The sequence below is a fragment of the Ovis aries genome, chromosome 3 (genome assembly GCF_016772045.2).
Source record: "Ovis aries strain OAR_USU_Benz2616 breed Rambouillet chromosome 3, ARS-UI_Ramb_v3.0, whole genome shotgun sequence".
In the NCBI taxonomy this organism is placed as follows: domain Eukaryota; kingdom Metazoa; phylum Chordata; class Mammalia; order Artiodactyla; family Bovidae; genus Ovis; species Ovis aries.
Window position 1 is genome coordinate 97,514,249 of NC_056056.1, and position 23,274 is coordinate 97,537,522.

At 45.4% G+C, this 23,274-nt stretch overlaps 1 long non-coding RNA gene across 1 annotated transcript; it reads left to right on the plus strand.

Moving 5' to 3' along the window:
- Positions 1–7,374: 7,374 nt before the first annotated feature.
- On the plus strand, positions 7,375–22,998 carry LOC105612338 (uncharacterized). The gene is made up of 3 exons (XR_009599866.1): positions 7,375–11,696; positions 19,075–19,257; positions 22,737–22,998. It is a non-coding gene; the product is annotated as an uncharacterized LOC105612338 (long non-coding RNA).
- The last annotated feature ends 276 nt before the right edge of the window (positions 22,999–23,274 follow it).

The following is a 23,274-nucleotide window of genomic DNA, read 5'->3' on the forward strand; positions in this document are numbered from 1 at the left end:
ATTTTGCTTTCACTTTCCTTTAATACTTAAAACCAAACCTCTCATGCCCACATTCGCTGTTCTTTGCTTTGCTCCAAGATTCCTTTCTTTCCCAGTGATATTGCTGTATTTCTTTCCTGCCCCACCACCAAGTTTCCCTCTCAAAGTCCTTCATGCGTCTATTGACCACCCTTTATCCCTGCATCCTTATCTCTTCCTGTTCTCTCTGCTTTTATGAACATGGCCTGTTGTCTTCTTCCATCAGAGTTGTCCCAAGCTATCGGACATTTCAAACCTGTCTAAGTTGACAGGCAACTAATTTTCATACGATTTTCTTTCGGACTCGCCCCCTCATTTGTTCTTTTATGAAGTTGCTCAATCCTGTCCTCTTCTCACGGGCACAGACCCTGTCTATTCTTCCTCACTTGCCTTCTTGGGTTCTTTGTCTGGTGGGCTTTGGGTCCATCCAAGAGACTCTAGGTGGAGAGTTCTGATGAGCCCACTTCGCAGGGGCAGTTTAGGATAGTCTGTTGTCAGCTAAATAGATAGCGCATCCATACCTGTCCTTTTGAAACAGGCTTGGCTGTTTCAGGTGGAATGTTGCTCTATGTATGCACTGAATCAAGGGAGAGAAAGGCAGGCTCTGACTGGGGCTCTCCCCTTGCCACTGTTGATTTCACCCTGGGGAAACACTGGAATCTCTGCACCTCTCTGCATTCTTGGAGATTCTAACACCCAGCTCCCAGAGTTTTTGCGTGAGCTGTGCACTGGGATGTTTCCAGTGAATGTGAGTTCCCTCTGCACTTAGAGACTGCAGAAGACTTAGAGCTTATGTCAGACACAGCAGACCCGGGAGGTGTGATGGGAGAAATAATGCCGTAAATTAGCGCTTCTAGTGTTTCAAAGAATATTCAGATCATCCATCTTGCTTCATCCTTACAATGATCCTGGGGGCTGCTGAGGACTCTGGGCCCCTCAACAGTGACCCACTTGGGCCCACTGCTCCCACGCAATTCACTTGGGAGGAAAGAAATGCCCACTGAAAAGCCGTGTGGCTATTATGAAGGTAATGGGGACGAAGAGGTCCTCCCGAGTGTAGAAAATTGGAGCCATTCAGCCTGTTAGAAGAGAGGAGTTTTATGTTTCAATCCCAAGTTCAGAGAAAAGAAAACCTTTCCTTTTCTTTCCTCTTTGCTGTTATTGGCAAGACTCTGTGAGACGGCGACTCACATAGAAGACACACACTGGGCCAAATTTTCAAAGAGCCTCTATGCTTTGCATGTGTTAGATTTTTCATGCAGAGCTGAAGCTCTGGGTGGGGGGGGGGGAAGTCTGAAGGGTGGAGGGGAGGGTGGGCACAGATGGCTTTTCACATTTGCCACCCCACTTTGAATGTGGAAACGTACTAATTTTGTGAGACTTGGTTTTCTTAAAAGTAGAGTTCCTTAAAGGAGGCTTATATCTTGAGCAGTGCCGTCTTTAAATGAACAGTTCTGCAGATGAGAAGGAATCTGTCTGCTGGACAGTGGTGAGAAGGTGCTGTATTGTTGGAAATAAAACTCAGCCAAAGAGATGCCAAATTACCTCGCCGTCCGAGTGGGTTATGGTGACTTCCAATTGCTTGCAGGTCATGTCAAACCTTTTTCCTGAGCACTTTTTGTCTCAAATAGACCTTCGCTAGGGAACGATTAAATGTCTCAGAGTTAGTGATTCGATCACACAGTCTTTTTGAGGATTTGGCTCATTCTCAGAAAGATGTAGATTCTTTCTTTCCCATGTGACCACCACTGACTTTCAACTCTCTTGTTTCGGCTCTTTGCCAGTTGTATCTGTTCGGGTAGAGAAGGTTATGCTGTGAAAATAGAAAAGAACCATCAGAATCTCAGTGACTTACAATAACCATTTTGCTCCTTGATCCCATTTCTTGTCCATCGTCAGTTGCAAGAGTGTCCTTCAATCGTAGACATTTATGGATGCAGGATGGTGGGGTCACTGCTGTACCTGGTCCCACACTCACCACAGCAGGAGGTAATGGGACCTAGGGAAGCTTGCCCTGACTTCTATAGCTTCTGTCCTGAAGTGACACTTGTCACTCCTCACATCTCATTGGTCAAAAAGTCACGTGATCACACCTGACTACACAGTAGTCTGGTCCATTCAATCGTACTCTGAGCCCAGAAGGTGGGGGAAGAGAAATGCAAATAAACTGCCTGTGAGGATCTCATCCTCAGTTACACAAAACCATACAGGACAAGGATTTCTCTCTATTTATGATAATAGGCACTTACAGGGCACATTTTTCTGTCCTAGACATTTTCAACCCTGAATATTCATTGGAAGGACTGATGTTGAAGCTGAAACTACAATATTTTGGTCATCTGCTGCAAAGAGCCGACTCATTGGAAAAGATCCTGTTGCTCAGAAAGATTGAGGGCAGGAGGAGAAAGGGGTGACAGAGGATGAGATAGTTGGATGGCATCACTGACTCAATGGACATGAGTTTGAACAAACTCTGGGAGATAGTGAAGGACAGGGAAGCCTGTCATGCTGGCAGTCCACGGTTGCCAAGAGTCTGACATGACTGAGTGACTGAAAAACAACAAGACATTTTTGAACCTCACTAAAAAAGTGTCTCATGTCTTCACAAGAGTCTCCAGGAAGACTATTTGGCCTCCTTGGATGCCTATAATAATCTGAAATGCTTTCAGTGACCATGATTAGAATGAAAATAATAATGAAGACTCTTGAGAGTCCCTTGGACTACAAGGAGATCCAACCAGTCCATTCTGAAGGAGATCAGCCCTGGGATTTTTTTTTGGAAGGAATGATGCTAAAGCTGAAACTCCAGTACTTTGGCCACCTCATGCGAAGAGTTGACTCATTGGAAAAGACTCTGATGCTGGGAGGGATTGGGGGCAGGAGGAGAAGGGGACGACCAAGGATGAGGTGGCTGGATGGCATCACTGACTCGATGGACGTGAGTCTGAGTGAACTCTGGGAGTTGGTGATGGACAGGGAGGCCTGGCGTGCTGCGATTCATGGGGTCGCAGAGAGTCAGACACAACTGAGCGACTGAACTGAACTGAACTGAATAATGAATAAAAACTCATTGGCAGAGAGAAACACCAATCTTAAACAGTTGCTTCAACTCCACTTCTTTTCTTTCTCTTGAAAGTGCTTTTCAAGTTTTAATCGAAGAATATCTCTGTGATCAGATTAATCAAATATTGACCCCAAAAAGGAAGCTAAGACTCAGACAAGATTGGTAGAGAACTTTCAAGCCTTTAATATGTGAGTTCAAGTGTTTAATTCACTTTTTTTGGGAAATGACTAACCACCAACACCATCTTCACCACCACCATCATCATCACCCTCACCACCACCTCCATCACTACTACCATCATCCTTGCCCCTCCACCTCCATCACCACCACCACCATCATCGCCCCTCCACCTCCATCACCACCACCATCATCCTCGCCCCTCCACCTCCATCACCACCACCATCATCCTCGCCTATCCACCTCCATCACCACCACCATCATCCTTGCCCCTCCACCTCCATCACCAATACCACCATCATCACCCCTTCACCTCCATCACCACCACCATCATCCTCACCCCTCCACCTCCATCACCACCATCATCATCCTCGCCCCTCCACCTCCATCAACACCATCATCGCCCCTCCACCTCCATCACCAGCACCATCATCCTCGCCCCTCCACCTCCATCAACACCATCCTTACCCCTCCACCTCCATCACCATCGTCATCACCCCTCTACCTCCATCACCACCACCATCATCATCACCCATTCACCTCCATCACCACGATCATCACCCCTCCACCTCCATCACCACCACCATCATCGCCCCTTCACCTCCATCACCATTACTATCATCATTGCCCATCCACCTCCATCAACACCATCATCACCCCTCCACCTCCATCACCAGCACCATCATCATTGCCCATCCACCTCCATCAACACCATCATCACCCCTCCACCTCCATCACCAGCACCATCATCATTGCCCATCCACCTCCATCACCACCACCATCATCGTCGCCCCTCCACCTCCATCACCACCAGCATCATTATCACCCCTCCACCTCCATCACCACCAGCATCATCATCGCCCCTCCACCTCCATCACCACCACCATCATTGCCCCTTCACCTCCATCACCATCATCATCGCCCATCCACCTCCATCAATACCATCATCAGCCCTCCACCTCCATCACCACCAGCATCATCATCGCCCCTCCACCTCCATCACCACCACTATCACCCTTCCACCTCCATCACCAACGCCATCATCATCACCCATCCACCTCCATCAATACCATCATCACCCCTCCACCTCCATCACCACCATCATCACCCCTCCACCTCCATCACTACCAGCGTCATCATCGCCCCTCCGTCTCCATCACTACCACCATCATCCTCGCCCCTCCACCTCCATCACCATCATCCTTGCACCTCTACCTCCATCACCACCATCCTCACCCCTCCACTTTCATCACCACCACCATCATCATCGCCCCTCCACTTTCATCACCACCACCATCATCATCGCCCCTCCACCTCCATCACCACCACCATCACCCCTCCACCTCCATCACCACAGTCCCCATTGCCACCATTACTAGTACCGCTGTCTATCACACCTGTGTTACCTGTATAATGTTTCTCTTATACCATCATGGAGATCATAACATTGGTAAGACTTTTAGTAGTTACATTTGTTTTATTCCTACTCATTACATAAATCTAGGAATTAAAAGGTCATGGAAGAAAATGACAACTCAGAACTGTGTTTGGGACTGAGTTTGGATTAAACCTGTCACCCTCTTCAATTTGAATGTTTTTTTTTTCTTTTCATTTTCTTCCTGTGCTACTTTATCCCCTCATTTAAACTTGAACAAGAGCCATAGCTAAAAAAAAAAAAGACACACTCCATGACCTCCAGGTCCCAGGAAAAGGCAGAATTTACTGAAGCACCAACTTGAATTCCTTTACCACATGCATCACTCAGGTATGTTTTTTTTGGAGTGCGCAGGTGTGGCCAGGATTTCCAAAGTTGAAACTGTTTTTTTTTTTTTTTCTTTTTTCCCTGCCAAACTCTGCCCAGCAACCAGCAGGGGAAGCTAGAAGGACCAGTCTGAAGGAAAGTGGCACAATTACCCCGTGAATCAGAATGCTTTGGCAGAATTGTGGCAATTGGCAGGTTTCTCTTCACGAGGTCACCCATCTGCTCTGATTTGGGTGTGATGCTCAGGGCCTCTGGGGACATTGGTCAGAGTGGGCTCTCTTTGGACACGTTCCCATTGCCCACTGAACTGAGGAGATCAAGGTTCCCTCGTCGCTTTGGCTTATGTGGGAAGGATGGCATCTTGAACCCCTGCCCTCCGCCTGTGATTTAATAATCCTTTGTGAGGCCCCTGGGATTTACGTCTTTAAACACTGTTGATGGTTGAGGTAATGGTGGGGAGTAGAAGGAATCTGGCCCAAAGCTAAAGCCCTAGAGCTTTACCCCACCCCCCAAACAAGGATGTTATTAAATTACCAATCCCAGCCCTAACTGAATAGATGCCAAGAATTCCATGCTCCCACCTCACATTATATGTTTTATTTTTCTTCTGGGGATTTGTTTTCTGAATCAGTTTACTTCTTTGTGGTCCAATAATCACCAAATGGAATTCTCCCCATCTTTCATCCTTCATCATTAGGACAAAAATACAGTATCATTTTCTGGCAAGAAGTAAGTATCTCAAAATTAAAGACAATATTTTGTGACCAAAAAAAAAAAAAATCCCTCAAGAGCACCATTTTTCTGATGAATCAGAACTGGAAGTGATTAAGGGCTTGGTGCCTGAAAACAATATGCCCTCATGTCCATCCCTCCATTGTTGTTAGGACATCAAACATCCTCTTTTAAGTAAGTGAAGGGGGGTACTTAACAAATCTTTTAAGTGAGCCATAGATAAGTGTGTTGGCATGGTTTGAGGAAATGCATAGAAGAAATTAAAAATATTTATTTTATTGAGCTAATATTCCCTGCTGGAGATTAGAGTAGCAAATGGAGCCCACAGCTGTAAGAGAGAGACTATTCATCAATTTAGTTTCTATTTATTTAGTCCCTAACTGTCAACTTGAACTTGAGTAGAAGTTTTAAATTATAACTTACTAAACGCTTATAAGAGTGTTCCTCAAATATAGACTCTCAGATTGCATTTTCATAACAATATACCCGGTCTGATTTTATTTGAATTGAATTTTTTTAAGGCATTCAGAATTCAAAATTTCTGAGAATCTTTAGGCTGACTATGATTTTGGTATGTTGTAGAGAATTATGACTTTAAGATTGTGTATTTTGATCATGCCAGTTTGGAAAATTCCTGATGCCATTTATAATGTATTTTAGAAGGAAACATTTTAAAAGGCATTGTTTAAAAAATCAGGGCTAGCTGTTTTCATTGCAGGCTGCTGCCTCTTAGCTGTTGGAATCAGAGCACACTCGTTGCAAGTGGCTAGGGTCAGTTTAATCACTAGTATCTTCTTTGTGGATGTACAGCTATATACAACTTAATTCTTATTTTAGATTTACAAAGGGAAGGATATCTGGGATGCAGATATAGGTCCCCAGGTGGTCAGGAAGCACATAGCAGCTACAATAGTTAAGTTTCTTTAAACAATTTAAAAATTAGCTATTAATTTTTAAAATTTAAATTAAAATTTTATAATTATTATTTCTAATTGTAATCGCTTTCAAAGTTTTGTTAGTCTCTGCTATACAACAAAGTGAATTGTGTGTATATATATAGATAGATAGATATAGATATCCCCTCCCTCTTGAACCCTTCCCTCCCTCTCATCACAGACCACCAGACTGAATTCCCTGTGCTACACAGCAGCTTCCCACTAGCTATCTCTTTTACACATGGGAGTGTATATACGTCAATCCTAATCTTCCAGTTCATCCCACCCTCCCCTTCCCCTTGTGTCTGCATCTGCATCTCTATTCCTGCCCTGCAAATAGGTTCATCTGTACCATTTTCCTAGATCCCATGAATACGTGTTAATATATGATATTTGCTTTTCTCATGGACCTTGAGTCTGTCACACAGGGTGAAGTAAGTTAGAAATAGTTACATTTCAGCAAGGAGTTACTGTGTTCCAGGGAATCCAGTAAAGAATTTGATGTCCTTTATTCCATGTGGAGACAGTGACTATTTTGCGGTAACTGTGACTATCATTTTACAGGCGAGGAAATGACCAGCTCGAAGCAGATACTAATTTTCCCTGCCCCCTCACCCCCACCCCAGTGAGCTGGCACACGCTGGAGGTTGTGCATGGCAGAGCTGAGCTGCTCCTAAGAGGTTAGTCTTCTCCACTGAATGCCTGGGTGCTGTGGGGCTTCTCTTGCGGTGGGAACAGACCTGAGTATTTAAAGATGGTCTTTCAAGCTCCTCAGGCAAAAGGTGGTAAGTGCAGATGACTACTTATCCTCTTCTCCCCCATCATAGAAATTCTCTGCAAAACATCCATGCATTTCCGAGCAGGCTTTTCCATGGACGAGCTCGCGTGGGTACGTGTTCAATTCAAGTGTGCTTTCCTCTGGGGGGCTCTTCCCCAAGATTACAAAGACTGGGAACCTCGCCCATGATTATTAATATTTTTCAAAAATTTCTTCTGGCTTCTATCGGGGCCCTATCTGTTTCAAAGATCGCTGTCAGGGGTGGGGGCGACTGAAGTTGAAATGGCCTGAAAGCGGAAACGTCTCTTCAGAGCTGTGCAGTCGGTGGAATATTCATAGAGACGTAATCTGACACAGGATACAGGGTCGGTGTCGAAACTCAGCTCCAAACCATAGTTGCTATTTGTAAAACTGGTCCCTCAGGGACCAGCTGGGGATAAGGTAAACGGAGGTGAGGGGGGTGGGAGGGGGGCTGACTGAGCTGCAGAGTGACTGACACAGGACTGCAGGAGGGGCTTCCTGCCACAGAAAGTAGGGTTCTGGGGGTGTGGGGTGGGGAGACAAGAGGGCCCAGCCTTTCGCGTTTGGGAAGGACCACCTCTCCCTCAGATGGGAGAACCCTTTCCCTCATGCTGCCTGTGTTTGAAGCTTGAACTTTGGAGGAATCGCTACAGAATCCTTATACAGTTTGGCCAAATAGGGAAGTGACACCATTTGCTTTTTCCCTTGACAGTCTTCTGGCCAGGATATTGATGAAAAAAACCAAATATGGCACCATGGATCCCGATGAGTGTCACCTTCCGATGCTGAAATTCAATCATAAAATGAACCAAAGGGACCATCTACTGATGATGCACACATCTCTCTCATTTCTTTTTCCCTTCTAGGAATTCTACTCATCTCTAGTTAATCTAAGAATTAACATTTAGCAAAATACTGCCTCAATGCCTTAAATGAGGTATGTGCCATGTGGCTTTGTTGATGAGAGCCCTGTGCTAATGAGGTCATGAGTTCAGTCCCCAGGAGGGCTGACTCACTTGTCCATGATCCCCCTGTGGACCTCCCGAGGGTCACTGGTCACCAGTGACTTTCTAGGGAAGGATCAACACAAATTCTTCACTGTTTGTGGGAAAAAAAACAACTCAAAGCAGATGCCTTCAGTGGACTTGGAGCGTGGCAGTGGTCCCAGGGGGTGACAAAATGGTGCCCCAGAGGCTGCAAAGACTTCCTGCAGACTGTGACGGTGCCGTGCTTCCTGGGGTGGCCTCTGTGCTGGGAGAGCCTGCGCCGATGTGGGGAGAGGGGCCTCCATCCTGCAAGGACCGGGGAATGTCTTCTAGAGACGGTCAGGGGCGGCAATGCCTATTCAAGAGGCAGATGGAGAGGATGCTTTAGGAGAATTTGGTTGAATTTTTGTGCATGCTAAGTCACTTCAGTCATGTCTGACTCTTTGCGACCCCATGGACTGTAGCCTGCCAGGCTCCTCGGTCCACAGGGTTCTCCAGGCAAGAATGGCAAGTTATCGATCAGAGCAGTACCACCAATACGTCGTCCTACCTTTGAGAGGTTAAAGGGTCTGGCTACTGTCCTCCCTTGTTGAACAGAGTATTGTTCATCCTTAGAAATGTTTGCTCTTCCATAGGCAAAAAGTATATCAATGTTACTATACTGTATATTTCTTTTACTAACAGCAAAACTATTTTTTTATGTGACCATTTTAACATCTTTTTAGCAAATTTCCTGTTAATGTTCTTAAGACCCATATATTTGTGGGGCCAGTGTATGTAACCTTCTCTACTTTATGGGCTATTGTAAGAACTGGTTGAAATAAATGCCTTGAATATGTTTGAAACCTATGCAGCAGTTCACAGCTGTGTTGACCAAGTTTGTGGTCTGTAGGGTGAGAGTCAGAGGGAATGGCCACCTGGAGACAGCTGGGCTGAGTCAATGGGCACCCAGTGAAGCTGTGGGTGGCTCTCTCTCAGGACTGGAGGGCAGAAGCACCTGGGAGGAAGTCAGTGAAGCCTTGACCTTGAGATTTGCTCCTGAGAGACGGTGCTGGAAATAGACAAGGTCAGAGGCAATATCAGTCAGTTCAGTTCAGTTCAGTCACTCAGTCGTGTCCGACTCTCTGTGACCCCATGAATCGCAGCACGCCAGGCCTCCCTGTCCATCACCAACTCCCGGAGTTCACTCAGACTCATGTCCATTGAGTCAGTGATGCCATCTAGCCATCTCATCCTCTGTCGTCCCTTTCTCCTCCTGCCCCCAATCCCTCCCAGCATCAGAGTCTTTTCCAATGAGTCAACTCTTCGCATGAGGTGGCCAAAGTACTGGAGCTTCAGCTTTAGCATCATTCTTTCCAAAGAAATCCCAGGGCTGATCTCCTTCAGAATGGACTGGTTGGATCTCCTTGCAGTCCAAGGGACTCTCAAGAGTCTTCTCCAACACCACAGTTCAAAAGCATCAATTCTTTGGCGCTCAGCCTTCTTCACCGTCCAACTCTCACATCCATACATGACCACAGGAAAAACCATAGCCTTGGCTAGACAGACCTTAGTTGGCAAAGTAATGTATCTGCTTTTGAGTATGCCACCTAGGTTGGTCATAACTTTTCTTCCAAGGAGTAAGCGTCTTTTCATTTCGTGGCTGCAGTCACCATCTGCAGTGATTTTGGAGCCCCCAAAAATAAAGTCTGACACTGTTTCCCATCTATTTCCCATGAAGTGATGGGACCGGAGGCAATATAGGGACTAACAACTCGAAATGGGAGCCAGTTAGAAACAAAGGAGAGGAAAGCAAGAAAAAAAGAAACAGAAGGGAGCAAGGTGGGCCGGGGAGTTAAAGAAAGCCAAGGAGATGGTGCTCAGGGCTGGTCTGGACCTCCGCAAGGTCGGGGTTGGGCAGGCACCTCTTCAGATGTCCTCAAACCGTCATCTGAGAGAAAACACCAGCGGTGTCGCTCCTCTGAAAACTCATCTGAATCCCAGTGTGATTCCCAAGGCAGGTATGTTTCTGACGAGAACAGGAGATCGGCACCGCTGCACACAGGTGTGGTCCTTTGTGGTCCCACCCGTCTTCCTAGAAAGTCCCTTGAATAGCCACACCTAAGAAAGGCAAGTAACATACCTAGATAAGCAGCCATTGAATGAAGATGCGACCCTGCAGCAAAGTCCCCCCAGCATATACACAGCCCCACTGATGTAAAATTCTACATATTTGTTATATAGTTATGAGCTTCCCAGATGGCTCAGTGGTAAAGAACCTGTCTACCAATGCAGGAGATGCAGGGGATGTGGGTTCGATCTCTGGGTCGGGAAGATCCTCTGGAGAAGGAAATGGCAACCCACTCCAGTATTCTTGCCTGGGAAAGCCCATGGACAGAGGAGCCTGGCGGGTTAAGTCCAAGGGGTCAAAAAGAGTGAGACATGACTGAGCGGCTGAATAAAAACAACAGGAAATATATAATTATATATACATATGTTATACTTAGGCTTCCCTGGTGGCTCAGAGGTTAAAGCGTCTGCCTCCAATGCGGGAGACCTGGGTTTGATCCCTGGGTTGGGAAGATCCCCTGGAGAAGGAAATGGCCACCCACTCCAGTATTCTTGCCTGGAGAATCCCATGGACAGAGGAGCCTGGTAGCCTACAGTCCACGGGGTTGCAAAGAGTCGGACGTGACTGAGCGACTTCACCTCACCTTATGTTATACTTATGTATGTATACATAAGTTATAATTTTATTATACTGAAGTTGTGCTTCAGTTGTACACAGCTGAAGTGACTTAACACACACACATGTTAAGTATAAATATATGAAATATACATTGTATCATTTTGTATATAACAGGGATATAGGCGAATGTGTGCCTGCCTCCGGTAATCTTCAAAGCGTGGTAGTGAGGTGTGATGGGGAGAAAGAATTATCTTTGCTTTTACTCCATTTCTGAGTGTTGTTTCCCTTGTTACAACTATTATATAGCCCTTCTTTAATTTGGAAGTGATCCAGTCAAGAAAACAAAACACTCCCCCCCGAATCAGGGTCAGCTGTTTAGGAGGTGATGGGAACTGAGTTCTGCGATGTTGCTGTCGCCAGTGCTGACTTGGACAGAGGAGCCCCCTGGAGCCCCTGAGAGCCACACCTGGCCCCCCGGACACCGAACTCATGGCCGCCTAGCACTCAGATGACAGGGGAGCTGTGCCTTCTTGGCAGGCAGGACCCTGCCAACAGGTAAGACTTCCCGGCCTGGGAGTAAACACAGGCAGTCCTTCCAGATCAGGTGTGCGTGTCTGTCTGGCGGAGAGGAGGCAGGGATCAATTGCAGGGGAAAGAACTTGAGCTTGTGCAGGAGGAAAAGTGAGAGCTTTTCTTCCTCAGTTCAAGAGCTGCCTCAGCAGCCAATGACAGAGTATCTGCCTGGGGTTTTATGTTATTTTAGCCAGGTAAAGCTGTTTTCAGCCAACAATATTCCCTGTGCCAGGGACTGTGCATGGACTGGGAGAAGAAGTGGAGGACAGACTGTGATGATCTCTGACTTTCTGGAGGCCCACCTGAGCTGGGGAGATGGATGCTGCATGATGGACTAAGCTAACAGAGGAAATGATGCTCTGAACGAAGTGGAAATGGTGAACATCAGGGCTGAACTGTTTTGGATCTGAAGGCAAAGCAAGCGCTTTCTGAGGAGAGTACCTTTAAACCAAATTAACAATTGTGGTGCTGGAGAAGACTCTTGAGAGTCACTTGAACTACAAGGAGACCCAGCCAGTCAATCCTAAAAGAAGTCACACCTGAACATTCATTGGAAGGGCCGATGCTGAAGCTCCAGTACTTTGGCCACCTGATGCGAAAAGCTGACTCATTGGAAAAGACCCTGATACTGGGAAAGATTGAAGGCAGGCGGAGAAGGGGACGACAGAGGATGAGAAATTTGGACGGCATCACTGACTCAATGGATATGAGTTTGAGAAAACTCTGGGAGATGGTGAAGGACGGGAAAGGCTAGCGTGCTGCAGCTTACGGGGTTGCAAAGAGTCAGATGTGCTCAGTCAAAACTGAACAATAAGAGCAACAACAATGAGGAGACAGGACCAGCAGGTGGAGAAAGGCAGGAGGCACCGCAGCCTCTCCACAGAGTGACTGCAGAGCAGTGAGCCGGTCAGGATGAGGTCTGAGAGGCTGGCAGGTGTCAGAGCACATCTGCCCTCATACGTGCTTTATGGGTTTTTTTTTTAAATCTTTTTAAAATTAATTTTTATGAGAGTATAGTTGCTTTACAATGTTGTGTTAGTTTCTGCTGTACAGCAAAGTGAGTCAGCTGTATGTATACAGACATACCTTCTTTTTCAGATTTCCTTCCCACTTAAGGCACCACAGAGCGTTCCCTCAATCGTGTATATACGTCAATCCTGATCTCCCAATTCATCTCACCCTCCCTGTGCTTCAGATTTAGAAGTCTGATTTTACCCTAAATGTCAAGGCAAGGTAAAGCGTGCTCAGAAATCCAACATCTTAACACCTCGCTGAAGCACTTCAACTCAGCGGGTATAGAGATCTGTTGACTGAGTGCAAAATAAACAGATTGATGTTCTATGAGTGGAAATCATCCTGTTTTACTTTATTCTATCTTTAAACTTTTGTTTTGACCCCAATTACATGAAAAATCATTCCCATTTAGATTCATTTCCGTTAAAAGACCAAAGCTTACAGTGATGAGAACAGAAAGTCTGATGTTGAGAAACCGGCCTGAAGTGGAAGGAAAGGTTGATGAGACACTGTCTCCATGACCTGGACTGTGGGAAGCACTTTCAGAAACCATCACCTGCCATACAGATGAAAGGCTTGGTGAGGCCACACCCCCGTGTGAAGGCCCAGGAACGTGTATCTCTGTTCCAGGGAACTTTCCTGGTAGTTGGTTAGGTGCTCAGTCGTGTCTGACTCTTGAGACCCCATGGACTGTAGCCCATCAGGCTCCTATGTCCATGGGATTTCCCAGGCAACAGTTCTAGAGTGGGTTGCCATTTCCTCCTCCAGGGCATCTTTCCAACCTAGGGATCAAACCCGGGTCTCCTGCATTGCAGGCGGATTCTTGGATTCTTTACCTTCTACTGCATGATATTTTAGTGAGGATGAAAAGAAGAGAATGAAAATATCTGGCACGCAAGAGACATTCAATAAATATTAGCGTTTTTATTCCTTTAAGTAAGTAAGTAAGTGTTAGTCGATCAGTCATGCCTGACTCTTTGTGAACCCATGGAGTGCAGCCCACCAGGCTCCTCTGTCCATGAGATTTTCCAGGCAAGGATACTGGAGAGGGTTGCCGTTTCCTTCTCCAGGGGATCTTCCTAACCCAGGGATTGAACTTGGGTCTCCTGCACTGCAGGCAGATTCTTTACCGACTGAGCTACAAGGGAAGTCCTCTCAATAATTTAGGGCTTCCCTAGCTGCTCAGATGATAAAGAATCCACCTGTAACGCAGGAGACCGGGGTTCAATCCCCACCCTCCTCCTTGCCCCTGCCCAGGTCAGGAAGATCCCCTGGAGGAGGAAATGGCAACCCACTCCAGTATTCTTTCCTGGAGAATCCCATGGACAGAAGAGCCTGGCAGATTACAGTCCATGGGGTCGCAAAGAGTGGGACATGACTGAGTGACTAAAGCACACACACCCTCAATAATTTAATAAACGCTTCCAAAGATAGAACTTCCTTCAGAGTAGAATCCTACCCATTTTTGGTTGATGGACCATCCAAAAGGACACCAGATCCTTTTGTTTGACTCTTGGTAAGTTGACTTTGCATGTTAAAAAGGAAAAAGGGGAAACCTGTAGTCCTTCAAACAATGACCCCTTTTAAAGCCTACGTTGGACTCCGATTTCAAAGAATATTCCTATTAACATAGTTCCTTACAAATGGAGTGCCACTCATCCAATATTTATAAGCAGTAGCCTGAGAAGCCAGGGCAGCGCTTGGCAAGCCTGGGGACATTTCCCACGTGCACTGTGGGGTGGCCTAGGCAGGGGACACCCTTTAATTTTATGACATGGTTTGGGGGCTCTAGCACGCGCTGGTCTTGGCATGGTTTCTCCCGGCTCTGGGCCTGATCCGACCCCGTTCAGGACTCCCATGTAGCCCGGCCTCGCAGGCAACTCACTTTGAAGTCCACAGGGGCTCTTTGAATAGAAAACATACACAACGGGGTGCTGATGCAAATAGGAATCTAGGCCTGATGTACGTGGGGAATAAAGGTGCTTCTCACCCCAAATATTAGCTCTTTAGCCAGGAAACAACGGTTTGATCATTAAATAAAAGAGCCCCTCCTTACCTCAAAAACTCCTCAATCTACCACCAAAGCTTCTCCATCCATTTGCTCAGAAATGATAAACCTGCTAATTACCTGAGAGTTTTAATTAAGCAACAGATACAGGCAGTGCAGGGTTGACTGGTTTGGCTTCAAGCATATCAATAAAATAAACATTCTCAATTCCAGGGCAACTTGCTCAGTGATAAAAAAACAAAAAAACAAAAACTAAACATCACTATCTTTTGAAATATCACTCATTGAGTGTGATCATTTAGAAAAATATCTCTATTAGAGATAGTTAGAGATGTTTTTTGGTTGAAAAATGCGATCGCCGATAGAGTGCAAAAGCTGTGATTTGTAGACAGGCTAAGTAAATTAAATCACTCACTGTCTTTTTTCCTTTTTCTTTTTTTCCAGTGGCTTTAAAAGTTAAAGGTAATTTGCAAGGAAAACGCTCCGTTTGAATTGGTTTGTAATATCTGTTAATGATCTTTAAAAAATCTACTTATTCACAATTCTGCCCCTGAGGGAATAGCAGTGTGCTATCAGAAAAATTTCTAAAGTCTGAAATGTCATTAGCGAGTGATTTCTTTGAAGTAAAAAGCCCCGAAAAAATAAATTATATAAGGTATACAAGTGCGCAGGACAATCACTTTGATGAATAATATCTGTGTTTTTCATGCCAAAAAATACAACAATTGAGATCCAGGCTGCTAAATTACAGAGCCGTCTTTTGAATTACCTCCGTGTAGGCATACCTGCTCTGTTTATTTCACACGTATATTGAGTTCTCCCATATATTTATAGACTGTTGATGTAAAAACAGTAGTGTTAGGACCAATTTTGATTATAGTCCTCATGTTTACCTTTTGGAAATGCAAGGTGTTGCCTAAATACAAGGCTACAGGTGTGCCATCCAGGAGGAAAACAATGGCTTGTTTGAGTGCAGCACCCTGGATGGAAGAGCCAGGTGTCCAAATGGAGGTGCAAACGCCAGGCAGTGCCTGGATGGTTCACTACTAGATAACAGAGCTGTGAAATCCCACACCAAAGGGAAAATTTCCTTCCTGACCCCAGCTGGCTATCAATTTTTTTTTTTTTTTTTTGCCTGGAAGCAGAGGCGTCTTTGTAATATAATAGCAGTCAGCGTAACTGTGGATGCTGTTTCGGCTGCTATAAATAGCTAATCTTTTTTTTTTTAAGGGAGAAGTTGGATTTTACTAAACCATTGCCTAGAGGTTAATTATCCATTTTGTAAAAAAGTATTTCCTCCTAGACAGCCTCAATTTGTTACCTTTTAATCCCGCTTTACATAATAAGACTGGAAATACAAGAGTCTTCTCCAGGTCCTTCATTGTTGACATAATTTCATACAACGGCTCTTTCATTTTTTTTTTTTCCTCATACATTCCTCACCTCTTTGCTCAGCTGCAGAGGGTCCCAGTTTTATTCATGGTTCCTCAGGGAAAGGCATTCAGTTTTCCCAATCCAACTGACCTATATTTCATAAGTGTGTATGTATGGTCCTTTCCACTTTCTACTCTGGAACCAACATCAGGAGGGCACATTGAACCCAGGTAATGGCAGACTACTATTTTTTAAAAAATATTTATTTATTTATTTGGCTGTGCCGGGTCTAAGTTGTGGCCCTCAGGATCTTTGATCTTCACTGGGCCATGTGAAATTTTTAGTTGTATCATGCAAACTCTTAGCATGTGGGAACTCTTGGTGTGTGGGATCCATGGGTTCCCTGACCAGGGGTCAAATGCAGGTCCCCTGCGTTGGGGGCATGAAGTCTTAGCCATTGGACCACCACCAAGAAAGTCCAAAGATTGGCTTTAAAAAAGATCTTCTACACTATTTTCTGTGTTAGTCCCTCCATGTGCTTCACTGAAGAAATCAACACTTGAAAATTTTGGGGATTCTTTATTGAGGTTTCACATATGGAAGCTGCAAAAAGCAGAAATATGTGACTCCATGGATTATCCTGGTGGGAATGCATCCCAGTAACACCCCCAGGTAAGAAGAAGAACCTAGCCGTTGTCCCCGATGGCCCCGGTGATAGTGTCCCTTCTTCCTCCTCAGAAATAGCCACCATCCTAATATCTAATCACATAGATTGTTTTTTCTCTTTTCTTGAGTAACACTCTATAAATGGAATCATATGGTATCTGTTCTTTTGTGTCTGGCTTCATCCTTTCAACATAAAGTTTGTGAGCTGTATCTATGTTGTTGAGTATAATTATAGTATTTTTTCCCTGTTGTGTTTCCTTCCATTCTAACAGTTACAAAGCAGAGTTTACCCATCATTTTACTCCTGGTCAATGGGTTGCTTCAGTTCTAGGCTAATCCGAGAGGGCTGCTGTGGGCTTCCTTGTGGGTGTCTTTGGTGGGTGTGCGCATGCACTTCTGTTGTTGAGTGTGTAGAGTAAAGAATTTTGTCAGCTTCTACTCCCACCGGCAAGTGGGAGAGTTATGCGGCCCTGCTGCCTTGTTCGTATCTGATTCTTAGTCTTTTTGATTTTGGGCTTTCTGGTGGTATCTAGTTGAATTTCATTGTGGTTTTAATTTGATTTATCAGATTTACCAATAAGTTGAACATCTTTTCAGGTACCCTGGCTATTTGGGTATCTTGAGAATGGGTTTTTGCAAATGTCCTGCTGATTTTCCTGATGTATTGTTCATCTTTTCTTTCAGATTTATAAGTATCTTACTGAGATACTTATATTGTGAATATGATCCTTTTTTTGTTTATATATATTGAAAATATCTTATACTACCCTGAGCTTGACTTTTCACTCACTTTCTGGTGTCTTTGGATGAGTAGAAGATTTTAATTTTATTGTACTTTAACTTACCAATATTTTCCTTTATAGTGAATGCTTCCTATATTCTATTTAAGAAAGCTTTGCTTTCCTGATAGTCATGAAAATATTCTTTCGTATTATCTTCTGGAAACCTTATATCAATAATTTCACCTTTCTTGTTTAGATCTGTAATCTACATGGTGTTGCCTTTCATATATGGTGTGATGTTGGGATCACGTCTGTTTATTCCTCCATCATATCCGCTTACCTTGCACCATTGATGGAAAGAACTTCCTTTCTCTAGCACTCTGAAACATTTTTGCCATAAATTAAGTGCTCACTTGTTTATAGGCTGATCATATGATTTTCCCCATTTTGTTAATGTGATGACCTGTGCAAGAAGTTTTTGAACGTCAAACCAGCCTTGCATTTCTGGACTAAATTGAATTTTGTTATGATATTTATTTTATGTATTACCACATGTTTTGATAATTTTACAATATGTATAAAAGAAATTTACCTGTAATTTTTTAAAAGTGTAATATCCCTGCCAGGTATGTTATCATGATTTAGCTGGCTCATAAAACAAACTGAGAAGTGTTCTCATTACATTCTCTAAAAACTTAAAACATGAATGCATGTGTGCGTGCTCATTTATGGCTGACTCTCTACAACACCATGGACTGTAGCCCACCAGACTCCTCTGTCCATGGGATTTCCCAGGCAAGAATGCTGGAGTGGGTTTCCATTTCCTCCTAATCTAATATAGTGATTATATGTAGTTTGTCCTAGCATCAATCCTGGGTCAGGAAGATCTCCTGGAGAAGGAAATGGCTACCCACTCCAGTACTCTTGCCTGGAGAATCCCATGGACAGAGGAGTCTGGCAGGATACAGTCCACTGGGTCACAAAGATTCAGACATGACTGAGCAACTAACACCTGTCCTGAGTATGCTACTCAGGTTTCTCCAGAGAAACCTACCAATTGAATATATGCAGATATATGTATATACATGTAAGAGCAGACCTACTATAGGAACTGGCTAGCACAGTTACAGAGGCCACGAAGTCACTCGATCTGCTGTCAGCAAACTGGGAACCAGGAAAGCTAATGGTGTAACCCTGTCCAAACCTGAAGGCCTGACTATTGGGGGATTGAGGGCTGGGGGGTGGGCAGCGGTATAAGTCCTGGTTGGATTCTTTTTAAATTGAAGTGGAGTTGATTTGCAGTATTATATAGGTTTCAGGTATACAGCACAGTGATTCCGTATTTTTATAGAATATACTCCATTACAAGTTATTACAAGATAATGGAACACACTTGTGCTATACGTAGGGTTGCAAAGAGGTGGATGCTACTGAAGTGACAACATGAGCACATGCCTGGTTGGATTCTGAAGGCCTGAGCACTGGGAGCTCCCACGTCCAAGGGCAGGAGAGGACGGGTGTCCCAGGTGAAGCAGAGAGAAAACTCACCCTTCCTCTGTCTTTATGTTTTGTACAGACGTTCTGTGGATGGAATGCTTCTCCCTGCAATGTTGAGGGTGGTCCTTTTAACCCCACTCATCCATTCGAAGGCCAGTCTCCTCCAGAAACACCCTCAACAGACACACCCCGGAATACGTTTCACCAGCTCTCTGGGCCTCCTTTAGCCCCATCAAGTTAACCCATCATACCAACCATCCCGGTAAGTATTCATCACAATTGCATTTCATCCCAGGCTTCTGTATATGTTGAATTAGACTTTAGGCAGAAAACTGGCTTCGTGTGAGTTTTGCATCTGCGTGCATGTTCAGTCTTGTCCAACTCTTTGGGACGCCATGGACTGTAGCCCAAAAGGCTTCTCTGTCCATGGGATTTCCCAGGCAAGTGTACTGGAGTGGGTTGTCATGCCCTCCTCCAGGGGATCGTCCCAACCTATCTCCTGTGTCTCCTGCATTACAGGCGGATTCTTGACTGATGAGCCATCTGGGAAGCCCGTGGGAAGGTCAGTAGGAGTTAGACTGTTTTCTAGGAGCTCTCACATGGCACTTGGCAGTAAGCGTACGTGCTCAAGGCTGACCTTTGTCACTGTGTCTCAATCCTGGGCCCATTGTCAAGGTCCATCTTGGATTTGAGGAGAAACCTGTGAGATAACAACTTTCTGGACATAGGGCAAGCATTCAGATAAACACCAGATCCCAGTGAGAATCTTCAAAACCAATTTCATCTCCTCCTTTTGACCCTCCGATCACTGCTCCACAGACCTGTTCTTATTAATCTGCTTCAGTACTGTGCATCTCATAGCTCACCCATCTCTCCACACCTGCTTGCTGTGGTCCTCTGGGCTATGGCATTGCTGGTACACCCAGTCTTCGTTTCATCCTCTTCTCAGACAGCCAAGTGCTCACTCCAAAATGGAAAGCTGGTGGGTCTTCCCTGGTGGCTCAGTGGTAAAGAATACACCTGCCGAGGCAGAAGACATGGATTCAATCCCTGGTCCAGGAAGATCCCACGTGCCGCGGAGCAACTAAGTCCATGCGCCACAGTCATTGAGCCTGTGCTCCAGAGCCCGTGCCCCCAACAAGAGAGGCCACTGCAATGAGAGCCCAACCCTGCAGCTGAGGGGTAGCCTCTGCTCATCACACCTAGAGAAAAAAGCCGGGGCAGCAGTGAAGAGTCAGCACAGCCAAAAAGCAGCATGGAAAGCTGGCTGCCTCAGCCCTCGTAGAGAGCTCCTTGGTGGCTTTGCAAGGTGGAGTGCAGGCTTATGAACACGCACCCGGAGCCCCTCTGGCCGGGCTCTGCATCCTCCCCAGCCTGCCCCCTCCCCTGTAGCATCTCCAGCCGCCCTTAGTTCTCAGTGTGCACGTGGGGCCCTTTTGCACCAACCTTTGTGTGTGTTGCTCTTCCCACCAGGCATGGGCTGTCCATGGCTTCCTCCTGCACAACCCACTGTTTAACCATTAGCTCAGACCAGAACCCTTGAGCCCTCCCAGCTGGGGCTGTGTGGTCTCTTGGCTGGGGCCTCATCTGTGATGAGGTGGTGAGCTCTTTGCAGGCAGGGTCCAGGGCTCAGCCTGGTGGAGAGCAGGTGTTCAGTAAACATGTATAAATTCAAACAGAAGGGACAAGACTGACTAGGGGACTGGTTTGCATTGCATTTCAACTTTACAAGTCAAGTTACAAGTGAAGTCGCTCAGTCGTGTCTGACTCTTTGCGACCCCATGGACTGTAACTTATTCAGGCTCATCTGTCCATGGGATTTTCCAGGCAATAGTACTGGAGTGGTTTGCCATTTCCTTCTCCAGTGGATCTTCCCGACCCAGGGATCGAACCCAGGTCTCCTGCATTGTAAACAGACGCTTTACTGTCTGAGCCACCAGGGAACTTTATTCATTTATTTATTTGGCTGTCTTGGGTCCTGGTTGCGGCACTCAGGATCTTCCTTGCATCATATGGGATCTTTCTAAAAATGTATTTATTTTTAACTGGAGGATAATTGCTTTACATTATTGCGGTGGTTTCTGTTGTATATGGATATGAATCAGCCATAGTTATACACACCTCCCCTCCCTCTAAAGCCTTCCCGTTACCTCCCCCTATCCCGCTCCTCTAGGTCATCTCAGAGTGCCAGCCTGAGTTCCCTGCGCTGTACAGCAGTGTCCCACTGGCTGTGCGTTTTACACATGGCTGTGTGTATATGTCAGGGCTGCTCTCCCAGGTTGTCCCACTCTCTCCTTCCCCACCGTGTCCACACGTCTTTTCTCTATGTCTGTGTCTCCTTTGCTGCCCTGAAAATGGGTTCATCAGTACTATCTTTCCAAATTACGTATATATGTGCTCGTATACAATATTTGTTTTTCTCTGTCTGATATCTTGCTCTGTATAATAGGCTGAGTTATCTTTCTAGATTCCATATCTGTGCCGTTAGTATGCCATACCTGCTTTTCTCTGACTGACTTCACTCTGTATAATAGGCTCAAGGTTCATCCACCTTACTAGAATCTTTTGTTGAGGCACACGAACTTTCTATTGCAGTGCACGGACTTAGTTGCTCCAAGGCATGTGGGATCTTAGTTCCCTGACCAAGCATGGAACCCATGTTCCTTGAATTGCAAAGCAGATTCTTAACTCCTGTCCCACCAGGGAATTCCCTTATTTCGTCTTTTTGGAAGCCTGAGATGGACTAGGATGGCCCAAATGCCGTGCCCAGAAGGGAGGCAAGAAGGCCCAGGCGATGGAAAATCCGCTGATACAATCTCTTCCTCTTTGACTAAATTCGACTTAAATAGTGAAAACTCTCTTCTGATGGCATCCGCTTTCTGTAGAATGGATTAGCAGCAAGGATTTCCTATGCAGATTTTTCCAGAGTAACAAATTCAAACCATTTACTCTAAGAATTTTAATGAAAAAAAAAAAAATCCTGCTTAAAAGGCATCTGACCGAGATACTTCCCCTTTTCTCTTATTAATAAAAGCGTGTACACAGAAACTCTGTAAGAGATTGTGTAAGAGGTTTGCAAGGATTGCTGAAGTCTCCACTAGACATGTACTTTCACTTTGTGAAATTGGCGACACCCTCCAAATGGTATCACAGAAATGGACTTTCTGGGGCTCGTCTCTATGAATGGGTTTTAGCTGCACAGTAGTGCCATTCATTTTATTTGGCCCACGTATTGCCAGTCCATTCTAAATTTGGCCTTAATTATTTTTCCTTTCACAAAAATATTTTGTGGGATCTTTTTGAACCCCGACGACTTCCTTCTTGTCCCTTAAACCAGAATCCAGGAGTGTTATTTTTGTTCTCCTCTAATTAAAATAATTGCTTGCTTCTTTTTAACTAGATTCGTGCAGTTATTAGCCTAATACATGGATGGGTGCCATGCGGTGCTTAAGAGACAGAATGAGAAGTGATCGTGTAACTTCACATGAAAAAGATTCCCTAGTGCCAAGGAGCATTTTCCCTTTTCAGCTGGCATTTTAGAAGAGCCTTTAGTAAATTTGCCCCCTCCCCAACACCCCACCACCCCCTTGCTAAAAGGCGATTAACTGAAAGAATAGTTCTATTTTCTTCGTTAGGTACACAGCTCGCCCAGGACAATTTGAAGAGGGGCACTTGATATGCTGGGTAGGGTACAAAGACCTGGGCTCTGGTTTTAATTTCTGCCCCTGTTTTGTCTTCCAGAATAACTGTGTGTGAAGGGTGAAAGTCCCATGTCTCTGAAGCCAGTGGGTGTTCACAAGAGGATTATGGGAAGAGGGACAGAAGTGCCTGGATGTACTGTTCAGAGCTGGCAGGACCCAGCCTCTAAAAGGAAGACTTAAAATGATGTTTTTGACATCAACACTTTCCCCAAAGTTGATGTAAGTCCTGGGGTTTTGGCAAAGGCCCACAGGCTACCTCTGACCTGTTGTCTCTTCTTTAAAAAAGATTATTTATTACTTTATTTTTGGCTGCACTGGGTCTTTGTCGCCACACAGGCTTTCCTCTGGTTGCGGGGAGCAGGGGCTACTCTCTGTTTGTGGGGCATGGGCTTCTCAGAGCACGGGCTCTGTGGCGTGCGGGCTTCAGTAGCTGTGGTGCATAGCCTCAGTCGTTGCAGCTCAAAGACTCTAGATGGCGAGCTCATAAGTCAGGGCACATGGGCTTAGTTGCTCCATGGCATGTGGGATCTTAGTTCCTGGACCAGGGACCGCCTGCAACGGCAGGCAGATTCTTAGCC